At 34.7% G+C, this 14,982-nt stretch overlaps 2 long non-coding RNA genes across 2 annotated transcripts; one reads left to right on the top strand and one right to left on the bottom strand.

The window, feature by feature from the left end:
* The first annotated feature begins 242 nt into the window (after positions 1 to 242).
* On the top strand, positions 243 to 9,267 carry LOC109148561. The gene is made up of 3 exons (XR_002048836.1): positions 243 to 379; positions 5,256 to 5,262; positions 9,258 to 9,267. It is a non-coding gene; the product is annotated as an uncharacterized LOC109148561 (long non-coding RNA).
* On the bottom strand, positions 4,656 to 14,656 carry LOC109148560. The gene is made up of 3 exons (XR_002048835.1): positions 14,645 to 14,656; positions 10,018 to 10,028; positions 4,656 to 4,723 (listed from the first exon to the last, which is right to left on the bottom strand). It is a non-coding gene; the product is annotated as an uncharacterized LOC109148560 (long non-coding RNA).
* Positions 14,657 to 14,982: the final 326 nt, after the last annotated feature.

Raw genomic sequence — 14,982 nt, 5'->3', positions numbered from 1 at the left:
CGATGTGGGACGGTGGGAAAAGTGGGAAATCAAGAGGGTAGCAGCTTGCGTTGCTCCCTTCTTCTTCTTTTTTTTTTTTTAATTATTTTTTTAAATTATTTATTTATTTAATTATTATTATTATTATTGAATGACGTTTTTATTATTATTATTATTATTATTATTATTATTATTATTATTATTATTATTATGTATGCTCTTATAGGTCATTTTACATGTTAACCGCTAATCTAAATCGCTAATTTTACCAAACACTTTTTTACAAACCGCTAATACAATCTGCTGGTCAAACTCGCTAATACAATCCGCTATTTGATAACTGCTAACACAATCCGCTACTGCTAACCGCTAACCGCTAATAACCAAACAAGCCCAATAAGTAATAAGATAGATAAAATGGATAAAGGGAGTTTTTTTTTTTTTGCCAAAATTAAACTAGCTTTGCTACCTTTCTGAACTCCTAAAAGGCTAAAAAATCATTTTTTTTCTCAAAAAGACATTCCTTATTTCTCGTACTAAAGTTTATCATTTGTATTTCTATTGGTAGATGTTGGATCTACAGTGCAGTCCTGAGAGGATTTAGCGTACCTTGACTTAGATAGTTGGATTAATTCCTGGTAACGTTAAATGATAAAACATCTATTAGAATACATCAACACATGAAATACAAGGTCTATTGTTTAATTGGCTAGTGCATCTTCTTAGCGAAGTCGATAAATCTCCTAAATATGTAGGTGCATGCCTGCAAGGATTATATGTTGGAAAAATATATAGCTTAAAATGACATATTAAGTGGCTATTTTATGGTACAATTATCAGTGGGGTCCACTTCTGATTTGGACCGGATCAAAGTTGATTCCACTGCTGGAAATTATGTAATTTCCGACCACCTGAAAGTGATCTTAAATCAAGTTGAAAATAAAAAATGGTCAGAAATAGCAACAAAGGTTTTTCCGGATACCAAAAGTGGTCGGAACAGGGCTTTCGACTTGATTTAAGATCACTTTCAGGTGGTCGAAAATTTCTAATTTCCAGTAGTGTTCGGATTCTTCGTAGTGAGGCGAAGAGATTGATATATTGTACGCTCAAAATAGATAATGGGTGAATGTGATATTGATTCTCAAAGTAGACCCATTTGAGTTGGAAAAGTGAAGGGAAAAATCTTGGGAGTAGCTTTTGTCCCACATTGGTTTGAGAAGTGGATTTGCACCACTATTTTTACAATAGCTCTTCTAAGGCTTATTGAATTGTATAGTGCAAATGCATTCTCTTGCGTGCAGGCGTTGAAAAGCAAATCCCAAACTGAGACAATAATGACAATGTTTTCGAAAACTCTCTACTTCTACTCCATTCTTTGGCCTACGTTGAACCGTAGCACGTTTTATCCTAAGAAACCTAGGCTACAACGCTCTTAGCATTTGTGGGATGTAGTAAATAATGTTTTAAGGAAAGAGTGATTCGCTTGACTCGTGCTAACAACCTACACCAAACCCGAGCCATATCTCTTCACCATTTTCTTCCCTTTTATCATAAAATAGTAATCCTTATTTTGTAGGATTATTATTGAGTTTTGCCAACGAAATATCCAACACATTATTCCTAGCAGTGTTCAATATATATTGGTTTGAATAATTCCTTCTTCCTACAAGTGTTGCTACAAGATGGGAATAAATATACTCCATATATAGATAAGAAAGCCAGAAGGGACAATGTGAACTGTAGATTTGAACAATCCAAAAATCAAGCTTATAAGCTTTACCAAAACGAAATTAAAGTCTATCGAATTATTATATTTTGTCAATGCAAATAAATTGAGCCTTGATCATGCACGCGTCTTCACACACCCCCCCCCCCCCCGCTTCGTTTGACCAGAAATATACTATATATCCACTCGAAGAAAGTTAAATATACACATAAAAAGAGAAAATATGCACCTAAAGACAAAAAAGTATACGAACTTACTTAAACAACATTATTATAATGTCACTGTATTTTTCTAAATTTTTTTTCATTCTGGACTATTGATTTGGACTAGATCAATGACAGGGGAGGGTATGTGAATAGATTTGTAAGATTTTAAAAACTTTAACGTTTCATCAAGATGATCCGAAAGAGTCACTTCTTCACAAATCAACAATTAAATTTAACCCTTTAATTTTTAACTTGTAGCATTTAAAAAATAAGCTAGTAGTTTCCTAACTTTTTTTTTTTTCCATCTTTTTCCATATTATTTTAAATAAATGACATCATTTATCCCTCCCAATTAAAACTCTTTTATCCTTATTATTTTAAATATAAATAAATGACATCCTTTTTAATGTTTTTTCATTTATCAACTTATTAAAAAGTTAATTTTACCAAACACGCATTTTTAAGCATAATCAACTAGCTTAACAACTCTAACTTATAGATTTTTAACTTCCAACTACTTTTCAGCTAAATTTGTCAATATATATAACCGAAAAAAAAAAAAAAAAAAAAAAAAAAAAAAACCACTTGAAATTACTTACGTAGACGGTAGACAATTAAATTAAAAAAATAAGATTTCAACTCAATCATACATATAAGTACGTCTTGCTGCGATCCCTCCAAATCATATATATAATTTTTAAAACCTGTTTGCAGGCTGCAGTTTTGAACAAACGTAACGTACAAAGTCAAGAGTCGATCGATTTAGACTTTTCGTAACATATCACAATTAGGTAGGATTTGTTAAGTTAATTTATATTTAATCTATATTCAACTATAAATTCTGCTGCCAATATAATAAAAGTCAATTCAAGCCAAATATGATGAAATTTATTAATTTATTCACTTGCGTGCATCTCCAAATGGCATGCATGCAAATTAATAATGCTAGTGAAACTTATCCAATAATTCTAGATGCCATTGTGTTTAATTGCTATAAATGGGCATGGATACAACCTAGGATAACATCTCATTCTCAAGCTAAATATCATCATCTTTTCGATCATGGCTAGTAGAAAAGTTGGTTTCCTCGCTCCCCTTATTTTGGGTATGTGTTATGCCTACACTCGTTCAATTCCAACCAAAGATTATGCAATCTTAAATTAACCAATTTTTCATACATTCATTCAAACTAGAGTTAGAAACGGATAGTTGAACTATATTTTTATTTTTATTATTTATATATATTATGCTTACGTGTACATATTAAATTGAAATGTGTTACACTTGAATTACAATTTTGAAATTAAATTTAGTAATTGAATTATTGCATGTTTATTGTTTATATAGATTATGCACAACAACACTAAATTTATAATGGTTAGAAAAGTCAATTTTATCGGCCTCCCCTCCTAGCACCCGCTGGTCTTAACTGCTCATGTTATAGTTCATAGCAAGACACAACAACTTTATTTTCTTATACTGCCACACATTTTCGAGGGCTAGACTGTTGGACTTGGCCTTTTACCGGCCTCCACCCAACAATCTACCTCCCTACTCACATGGTGCTGGACTTGGTCCTTATCAGCCTCCACTAACACTTATAAAAGTAGTGTACTAATTTTGGCAAAATTATGTACAAATTATATTGCAGGAATTCTTTTGATGGGGAGCAATAATGTGGAACATGCAGAGGCCCAAATCTGCCCTCAATTCTGTGAGGCGGATCTAGACTACATGATATGCCCTCCAAGCAATGAAAAAATCAGAGACATATGTGAAAATTGCTGCACAATAGGAAACTCTGGCTGCCAACTCTACCGCAAGGATGGATCCCCTATCTGTGCTTGATCATATCTTCCTTAATTGCTTGTTAATTAATTCAACGCAAAATGAAAATATAATCAACCATATCTTCACAAATATATGCATATTTAATTAAATAATATGGTTGTACGTACTATGAATTGTTGTTTCAATAAATGAATAATAATAATAAAGGTGTTTCTCGTCCATCTCTACATTTTTAATTAATAAGATTTCATTTGATTAATTTGTAGCCTACATTGTTAGTTGCAAAGTGTTTGGGCAGAAGAAATTAAAGAGATCTCATTAAGAAAAATGTATTTTATTCTCTGATGATGTTTTAATTTGGACCTTAATTATATTTATATTGTATGCGAAAACATATATATTGAATTTGAGCATGGGCTTAGGATAAGGAATAAAGGATTATGCAATATAAATAAAATGCAGATAATATCAACGAGATACATTCTTCCAAAAGGCTGAACCCCAACCCTAATGGCATATCAATGAGATACATGTTTGTTAACGTGGTTGCATTCACAAGGAAGAAGTCCATATCAAGATCAATTTACTTGCATAATTAATTACAATGACACAGAACACTTATACAACAAGATCACCTCCTGATATTCATTGATATTGTTCAAAAGTAACGCTTGAAATTGATAGACACGAGTCTTCGTGCCATAGGATCCCTCATGTCTTGATAAAAGTGAAACTCACGTTGCTTCGTACTCCGGTCTGAATAGTTCGAACTAACACACATCATACTCAAGGTTAGATTGAAGTCCCTTTTGCCAAGAATCCCTCTTGAGTATCGTTTTGCACCAGTGCCTTTACATACTATTGGCTATCTCCCGCACCCTCTAAACACCCAACACTTTCCCTTATATACTTCTAAAACACTAACACATACAAGGCACCTTCTTTCCATATACAAGATAAGCGTGTTGAGACTTAGTCAGTTGTTAGTTTGTGTTAGTCTAGTCTTGTGGTTTTGGTGTAACTACTTTCATTTTTCTATGCTCTGTACTTTATTTATTGGGTGTTTCTTGCAGTGAATAAATTAATTTTGTTCTAGCTCTCATATGGTATTAGAGCCATTACTCTAGCGAGAGTAAAACATTTATTAAATTATGAATTTTCTATTATGAGATTATGAATTTACAGTTATGTAATTATGAATTTTCTGTACATTCATAATCTCATAATAGAAAATTCATAATCTCATAACAGAAAATTCATAATTTCATAACAGAAAAATTCATAATCTCATAAAAGAAAAACATTTATTAAATTATGAATTTTCTGTTACGAGATTATGAATTTACTGTTATGTAATTATAAATTTTCTGTACATTCATAATCTCATAATAGAAAATTCATAATCTCATAACAGAAAATTCATAATCTCATAAAAGAAAATTCATAATTTCATAACTGTACATTCATAAATCCATGCCTGCACATTCATAATTTATCAGTGTTGAAGAAACTTGCACGAAGAGGAAGTGAAACAGTAAAATGTGAATATGAAGAAGAAAAGTCGCGCTGTTAATTAAAAAAGAACAAAAAAAAAAAACAAAAGAAAAAAAAAAAAGATTGGTGGAAGATAATAGTGCCCGTAGGCACCGTTCAACTGAGCAAGAAGAAAACTCACATGTCAAACCTTCTGACCGAGTAATGAGAAAAAGAAGAAGAGTTGATCCCTATGAGGGAGCAGATCCTAGAGCCAAAACGCCTGAAGATTTTCCCATCTCTGTGGGACCCCCCAGAGGGACCCCCAATATCCCATGTAACACCCCACTTTTCTTAAACTTAATTAAAGTTCTAAAACCATATTAAGATAACTAAGCAGCGGAATATCAAACTTAATTAACAAACTTAGTAGGAATGTCACCGCCACAACCACCTTCCCACGATGATTGGACAGGCTAAGGGTAAAACTAAACATCAAGTCAAACTAACATCCGAAATTTACTACATTAAAGTAACTTGGGGAAAAGTACCCTGGTGTCTATCACCAACAAAACATAAGGTGTCTACATCTATAATCTTAAAAATAACGATAAAAGATCAAAGAGTTTAGACTACATAGCAACGTAACTAACTACACTAGTCTAACTCGAGCACTCTCAAGAGCTAGGCCCACCTGAAAGGGGTTTTGCAAAACAACAAGTAGACAAGTAGAAAACAGCCGTTAGCACGAAGCTAAGTATAACCACACTCAACCTTGTAAAATATTACAGTATATACTTTGGAAAAACATTTGTTCAAATTCCCAAACTTAAGCAATCTCAAACATTTAGACAAAACCTTAATAAAAACCACAAAGCTTTCTATATGCTCACAACCTAATTTATCAATAGGCACACCTTAACAATAAACAGCTTATCAACATGCTCCTACCAACACATAATTAACAAGCAAAACTCAACTTTATGGAACAACTCCTTAACAATCTCATGCTAGCAAGATTTCATTATGCAATTAAGTACAATCAAATACTCAATATACGATCTAACGAATTCATATCATGTAAACTCGTGCAACTAGATATCAATATGCAATCTAGTGCAAACTTCCTCGATATGCAATCTTGTGCAACATTCTTGACATGCAAACTTGTGCAACACTAAACTCAAATGCAATGAAATGCTATAAGTATACATATATTCTCGTTGTAAATAGAGTACTTTTGTGTGGAGGTTTCTTAGAGGCACAAGGACTCGCTTGCTTTCATTTCTTAGAGTCGCAATGACTCGCTTTCTTTCTCTTGAGTCGCAATGACTCACTTTCTTTACAAATGGACGAGGTAGGAACTTCACCGTATCGTGAACGAACCTATCTGGGCACGGCGTCTGGCTGACCTAATACTCATCTCGTCCACCGAATCACTCTCTTGGTTCTATGCTCAACTCTGTGGAATCAGGTATCGAACTTTCAGCGTGCACACCCCCTACCAGGATTCCAAGCCTGGCGGGAAGTTTTCAACCTCGTAACGTGGGAATACACTGCGTTACAAAACAAATTAAAGGATCTCAATATCCGGTCATCATCATTCGAAAGGACAAACTCCCAACGGGTCCTCCAAAACCTCACTTATATGGATACATAATATATATATATCTCTCATGCACCAAACTTATGCATGTCACATCTCAACAACTTCTCAATGCAACAAGGTAATGACATACCACATGCTCATGAATTTTGGAAAATAATACTTAGGCTCATGTAAGCCCTTTATGCACTTATAAAACATGATATGCTTGGAATTTAATTTACGGTACACATGCTCCAATTCTAAATATCACTGTGAACTTTCAAAGAGCACGCAATCATGCTTGGATTGAAAAATAACATACTCTGTACATTTCTACCATCAAAACAGACTACAATTTCCATTGAACATAATACACACTCTAGTCATGCTTTTCTAACAACTCTCATTCACAAATTGTTCATGCTTCTCTATTTAATACCCAAACAGCATCAGGAAGATAATAACAAGCAAATCCCATAGCCAGTGCAAGTCTGATGAACTCATATTAGCATTACTGTAGAACATTTCATCATAATTTCTATCATAACATGCTCATTTCTAAACCAAATTCAACGAAATCAAAGGCCAAACATGCGTCATAACGGCCCTAAGGTATCGAGCCACAAGGGCCCGTAACACCCGGTCCGAAACGACACGTAGCTGAGCCACAAGGGCCCGACTACTGCACAGGTAACCTTCAACGATCCTAGCGGCGGGGCTAGGGAAGTCCCGCCGCCTGGAACCGTCCGGCGGCGGCCTAGGGCCACGACCCTTGCCTAGGGCCGTGCCCTAGGGCCGTCTAGCCACGGCTCTAGCCAACGGCTCCCCTCGTGGGCCGTTGGCTAGGCCCGTGACTTCCACTGGTGCACACAAAGAGGTGCACCAGTGGCTCCTTCTTCACCTGCAATGCAAAACCAGACAATAAACCACCTCCAAATCAACAACAGCACATCATACAACATCAACAAGACATCCAAAAGCTCAAACACATAACATCCTAGCATTTCTACTCATTTCTAGCTATTTCACAGAGGCTTCACAAAGCCAAAACTAAGCTGGGAGTCCATGGGGTTATACCTTTGAAGCTTTCACCCTTTAGCTTGGATTCCACCTTCTTCCCAAGCTAGACACCTCCTTCTTCACCTCCTAAACAACTCAAACAAACCAAACTCTATTTACTACAAGTCCTCATAGACAAAGCTAAGGAAGAAAATGAAGGAAGCTGATGGTTGAAGGAAGGAAAGTAGCTTACTGTGTTCTTCTCTTGATGCAGATGAATGGGAAGCTAAGAATGGAATCAAGAGGCAATGTCTGATATGTGTGTAATATATAGGGGCTCTAAACCCTAGGAGAATCACCAATGATTGGGGCAAAAGTGGAATTGTAAGGCTGGAAACATGCATCAAACAAGGCTTGGAGGGATGTGGTTCACCATGCTACATGGACCCTGGTCCAAAATCAGGATTTAGAATAGTTTGGGGTTGGAATTGAATTTCTCTAAAATGATTTCTAGTTAGGCACATGATTTAGGCCTCTCAGATTTCTCACGGTTTCACTCATATTGAATTCTCAGTTTAAAAACTTGTACACGAAGTACCCAAAAATTTAGAATTTTAGAATTAAAATAAGCCCCGGTGTTGAATTCATTTAAAATGTAACTCAAAATAATTTATTCAAACACAAAATTTATATAAAAAATTTTTAATAGAGTGAAAATGGCTATTTTGGAATTTCTTAAAATCGGATTTATAAAATTAAATTTTGGGTTGTCACATCCCACCACCAAGAAAATCCAAGATTGCCAAGGAAAAACAACAGGAAATAGATGAGGAAATGAGTTGGGAAAACAGCTAGGAAAGCACTCATGAAATACCTAACAAGCCCCTGAAGAATACTCCAAGGACCAGAAGTAGACAAAAAAAATTCTCTTCTAAAGAAAAAGGGAATAAGGTTGTAAAATTGGATGTTGAAACCACACTTCCAACAACAGAGCTAATTTCACCTTTAAACATAAAATTTCAGGATTCAACTTCAAGAGAGCTGTGGAGCAGGAACACTCAAAGAAAAATCATCCACCAAAAATTGGTCAACCTGGAAAATCTGGAAGATGGAGAGCACATTGAGGAAATTATCATTCAGAGCAGGTTGCTAGATACTCTCACCAAGATTGAACCTTTTAATGATGAGGAAATCCAAAAATTTTACAACAATCTCAAGTCAAATTCAACTGCACCTTCAAGCTCTGTATATGGAAAAGTATATTTAAGAGCTAAGTTCTATGATTTCACTCCTGAGGTCATAAATTCCATCTATAACACTGTCAACCAAGAAGAACAGCTCAAACACAACAATGAAATCATAGCCCAAGAAATTACGGCTGGCAATGTCACTCTTGAAAAGAAAAAAATCAAGGCAGCCTGTCTAACAAGCAAGCATGCAATCCTACAGAAAATAGCTTTAGCAAACTGGATGTCATCATTTCATGAAAACACAGTAAAGTGGAGTTTAGTAGAACTTTTGTATAAAATAGGGAAATTGGTCAAGATCAATTATGGTGAACTAATACATCATCAAATAATGAATCTAGCCGAAACCACGTCATCCAAAGCAACCTTGATTTTTCCAAACCTGATTCATACCATCCTAATAAGCCAAGGCTTGAAGGTCACTAGGAGTAAACTCCAACCAGTTAAGACTCTCACAGTTTATGTCAAATTAAGAAAATGGGCACACCAGAATGACCTAAGAACTACTGTTCCAAAAGATGATCCCATGAATAAAAACCTTCTAGAAAAATATTCTCAGAAAGAGCTCAAGGAGTTGAACGAAGCAGAGAAAGCTATCAAGCAGAGGCAGCTAGAGATTCAAGAAAAAAGGGTTGAAATCATCAAATGGCTAGTCGCTTTAGGTGGAGATACAGAGGAAGAAGCTGACTTACATGGAAATACAGAGGAAGAAACCCAAGGAGATGGTCAGGAAGAAAGTGATTGAATTTACAGAATCAACATAAAGTAGCACAATTTTTTGTCAAAAAAGGGGGAGAAGGAACTGGAGGAATTGGCTATATTTGCTATGAAGGAACTGGCGCTATGAAGGAACTGGCTATATTTGCTATTTACTTTTTGCTGTCTAGAAGAAAAAACCATGATGGCTGACTATTCTGCTGTCTGGGTGACAGAATTATCAAATTATCAGTTTGTTGGTTCACAGTTTTTTTTGCCAGGCTTATCAAACTTCTGGATATACTATCTTACCTTGTTTCTATCTGAAATGGTCAAGAAATGTGAAATACAGTCTGCAAGGACTTAGGGGGAGAAGAAATTAAGAAGTCAAGGTTTTTGCCAAAAATTTAACAAAGGGGGAGAGTGTTAACTTCCAAGGGTCTTGTCAGAATCATTGGCAAAAAGGATGTTTTCACAATCATTATCAAAAAAAGGCATCATCATGAAAGATCAACTAATCCCAAGAACTCTAGGATTATATGTAGACAAAGCTAAATCCCAATCAAACTATGATTCATAATACAATTGAACTTATGATTACCAATTAGCTATATAAAGAACGTTCAGAAAGAGAGATAAGGGTGCGATTATACCTTTGTAATCTGGCCGAGTGCATACAGATCCATTGAGAGAGAGAGTCTATCACTTTGGAGTAGTACTAGAGCTAGGTTTCAATAGATTATGAGGGATTACGAGATCTATTGTGTAAAAGTTTTCTTTTCCTAAACTCTGTACTTTTGAAATTGCTCATACTGGATTTAGGCTAATTCTCAATACGAGAAGTGCCTCGTAGATTAGGGTATTTTGCCCGAACTGCGTTATAATTTCTTTGTGTTACAACTTACATTTCAGCATCACTGTGTGTGTCGATCCTTAAAATTCTTCAACGACCAACAACACTCAATCAACAATGATAAACAGAGCTCAAAGCAACAACAAACAAGGCTCATCAACAACAATAACCACGACACACGACTCGTAAAACGGTACTCAGAAACATCACCCGAGACTCATAAACACCAACCGGGGCACAACGGGGCACGGGGAAACAACAAATGGGATAAAACAGCACCCCGCCCCGCCTGTACCAGCGGGTGGTGCGGCGGGTGGCCAACCACCTGCCGGCGGGCGTCACTGTGCCAGCGGGTACACGGCGGGTGGTCGTCCACCCGCTGGTACGGAGGACGGTACCTGCGGTTGGTCAGGTAGGGGTTCATCCCCCCACTGGTACGACGGTAACTTGGCATCTTTCCCTTTCGAGAATTCATCAATTAAACCCGAAATCAAGTCCAAACACATTCCAAAACATATCAACAACGACGTGGACTCAAACAACAAGAATTAAACCAAGAAACACCACAATTATACCCTAAACACAATCCCTAAACATGCCAAGACTCGAGATTAATCACATAATGGTTGAAGAGTATCAAGAACCTCAATATTATCAAGAAATCTAGATGCAAAACCCTAAAAGCAAGCCCTAACCTTGAATCAACACCCGAGCATGCATAAACCCACCCAAGGACACCAAGAAAATCGTAACAACACGATTTACAATATAAACCCAAGGGACAAGCTCTAAACACAATTGAATACAAGAACATACCAAAACCACACAGGGCCACCAAGAATAACAAGAATCCATATCACAAATTCCTAAAGACAAGCTCTAACAAGGCACAAATACAAAATCATACATTCAATTGTTCAACGGAGCCAATCAATAAACAATAGCAAGGAAAATAGGTTTTGTAAGACATGGGTTACCTCTTAGCCTTAATCAATTTTCCCTTGACTACTAAGGTCCTTCTCGATTGATCATCCTAGGCTCGGTGGTGGGGAATCCCTTTTGCTAGGTTTCTTGGGCAATTCGTGTATTAGAGTTGTGAGAGGTGAGATGGTTCTAATTGCTTTCTAATCCCCTATTTATAGAGTTAGGAAAATCCTAATTAGAATCTGAATGGTAGAAGGTGTACACTCCTTGTTCTTATCCAGCTTAAAGTCTTTAATACAGACGAGGGTCCACGATCCATGGTGGACCGTACTAATTAATTAGGGGGAATCCTAACCAAATTAAATCTCTTTTTAACCATTTATTAACGGGATTAATTCAATAATTAATCCGGATTTGAAGGCCGTAACACGGGATGTTACACCTTCGTCTTTCATATTATTGTTATTCATTTCATTTGTTAGTTGTTTTTGTTACTTGCCTCATCCAAATCCTAATTCACACTATATTTTGATAACATGAAAACCCCACCTTATGGGCTAAAGTACTTACCTGATTAGTTAGTCATATACTATGTGGGATGGCCTCAATAATGATATCCTAAGTGGACTAACGTACATATATGCGATTGTTATACCATGGATGAGAGTTCAGTTTGCATTCTGGACCCTAGTATAAAATAACATTTAGATTTTGTATCTGTAGTTAACATATTATGTTCTTTCAATTAATTAATAAATTATGTATTTACTAAAATTAACATATTTTGTATCTACATGTAACATATTATGTACTTCTAGTTATTATATTATGTACATCCAATTAATAAATTATGTATCTATATATTACAATCTGTAATTATTAAACATGATGTACTAGTTGACATTTAATTAATACTCCGTATAAAGCAATGTCATTTTAGACCAAGATCCACCATGAAAAATATATCTTAGGCTCGGTTTGGCAAACCTAGCTGAAAAGCTATAAGCTAGGAGCTGAAAGCTGAAAAGGATCTGAAAATTGAAAAGTTATAAGTTCAGAGCTGAAAACTGAAGAGATGTTAAGCTAGTTGTTATGATTGAAAGTGTTTGATAAAATTAGCTTTTTGATAAGCTGATAAATGTAAAAAGACTAAAAAAGACATCTTCATAAAATTTAAATTAGTTTGTTTACATATTAAAATTTAACATTTTGTCTTTGAAAAAAAAATTAACATTTTGAAATAAAACTATTAGCATAATCATGATCTAGCATCTCATAATGAAGTAGCAATACTATTGCAAATCTCATAATAATAATAATAATAATAATAATAATAATAATAATAATAATAATAATAATAATAATAATAATAATAATAATAATAATAATTGCGGTGAAAGTTGCAGATAAAGGAAAAGAGAAAATGATTTTAATTAGGAAGGGTAAATTATGTTATTTCTTTAAAATAATAAGGATAAAGATGAAAAAAAAGTTTGGAAGCTAGAAGCTTATTTTGAAACGCTACTTAAGATAGCGTTCCAAAATAAACTCTTATTTTAAGCTTGGAGCTTATTTTGGGAACATTACCAAACAGAGCTTATAGCTTATTAGTAGCTTAAAATAAACTATAAGCTCCTAAATAAGCTCTGCCAAATAGAGCCTTAATCCACGATATAATTTGTTGGATTTCGTAGACAAATTTAAATTTATTAATGTACCGTTGTATATAGCTGTCCCATAAATCTACAAATTGAAGACAACCGGCCCGTTGGTCACAATTTTGAAAGCAAAACGATATTGATTTAATTGACATTATTTATGGCGCAAATTATGCCGTGGAAACGTGTTCACCATTCTTGGTGAGCACAGTCCTAAACGGCATCGTTTTTATCGGGAAAAAAGTAAAAATTAGTTAATGTACTGTTAACGGTGTTTTGTATTCTATGTTCAGATTATGAATTTACATTTATTAAATTATGAATTTTTTGTTATGAGATTATTAATTTACAGTTATATAATTATGAATTTTTTGTACATTCATAATCTAATAACAGAAAATTCATAATCTCATAAAAGAAAAAACATTTATTAAATTATGAATTTTCTGTTATGAGATTATGAATTACAGTTATGTAATTATGAATTTTCTGTACATTCATAATCTCATAACAGAAAATTCATAATCTCATAAAAGAAATTTTCATAATTTCATAACTGCACATTCATAAATTATGAGTGTTGAAGAAACTTGGGCGAAGAGAAAGTGAAACCGCAAAATTTGAATATGAAGAAGAAAAGTCGCGCTATTAATTAAAAAAAAAAAAAGATTTGTGGAAGATAATGGTGCCCGTAGGCACCGTTACCGTTTGGAACTGTATTCACCATAGATGGTGAACACGGTTCCATGGCATAACGGTTGTATTTATGGTATGTAGAATCAAGACAACAGGTCTGTCCAGAAGAAAATACACAATACTATACACAAAACAGAAGACTAAATCAGCCGTAAGTATTTGTTTGTACGTGATGATTACCATGAACGTTTAGTTAAGTTCCGAAAGGTTTTGTTTCCTAGGTGATGTTGCTTTGTTGTGCTTTGCTCCACCTGTTACGCTGCAACACATGCCATCTTCCATCACATAGGAAACAACGACAACCATAACAATAATAATTGCGTTTACGAGAGGAGTTATAGTCAATGGAAGCTTACTTTTTAAATGCTTATCACAACATACATTTTTCGTTCCTATAAATTCAGGTCTCGGCATGTTGTGGGGATTAACACAAATTGACTGAAAACTATTAAAAAAAAAAAAAAAAAAAAGAGCCGGAACGGGGGAAGAGCTGATGCATTGACGGCGGCGGAGTGCAGAATTCTGGTGAATGCGTTTGCCCAGTCATTACTCATGTACTGGTAATACGGTACATCAGCCAAGACCCTAACTCTACCACAAAAGCTAGCTTATGAGTGGAGGTTTAGCCCCAACTTAAGTACCACTCCACAATCTCTTGTGGAGCCGATGTGGGATCGTATCAACTGGCGGCCCTCATCGATGTCAATTATGCTATCAAGGTTATCCAAGGTTGTGGAAGGCAAGTGCCTCGCCATTTCAAGTGTGGAAGTAAGTTCCAAAACAAATTCTTTTTTTAATTCTATGCAACATTGATTGCTTTGTTTGGTAGAGTTTATTTCAGAGTTTATACCTTATTTTAAAATACAAATATGTTATAATACCTTTGTTTGGTAAAACATAAAAAGCTTAAAATAATATTTTTTTCCATTTTATATGTCTTGTTAACTATTTATTGGTCAAACTAACACTTTTTTATTTGTTTATTTTCTTTAGTATTTTTTAATCATTTTTAAATTTGATTTTTTTTTGGGTGTTTTATAGTACTTTTAATGTAGTTTCTAAATATAAAAATTTAATATACTAACCCTAAACTTAATATTGTGAAAAATTGGATTCAAAATAACTTCAAACAAAACTGGTTCATCG

This window comes from Ipomoea nil, unplaced genomic scaffold (genome assembly GCF_001879475.1).
Source record: "Ipomoea nil cultivar Tokyo-kokei standard unplaced genomic scaffold, Asagao_1.1 scaffold2144, whole genome shotgun sequence".
Taxonomy (NCBI): Eukaryota; Viridiplantae; Streptophyta; class Magnoliopsida; order Solanales; family Convolvulaceae; genus Ipomoea; species Ipomoea nil.
The sequence above is the reverse complement of the archived record's forward strand: the minus strand, read 5'-3'. Positions and strand labels throughout refer to the sequence as shown.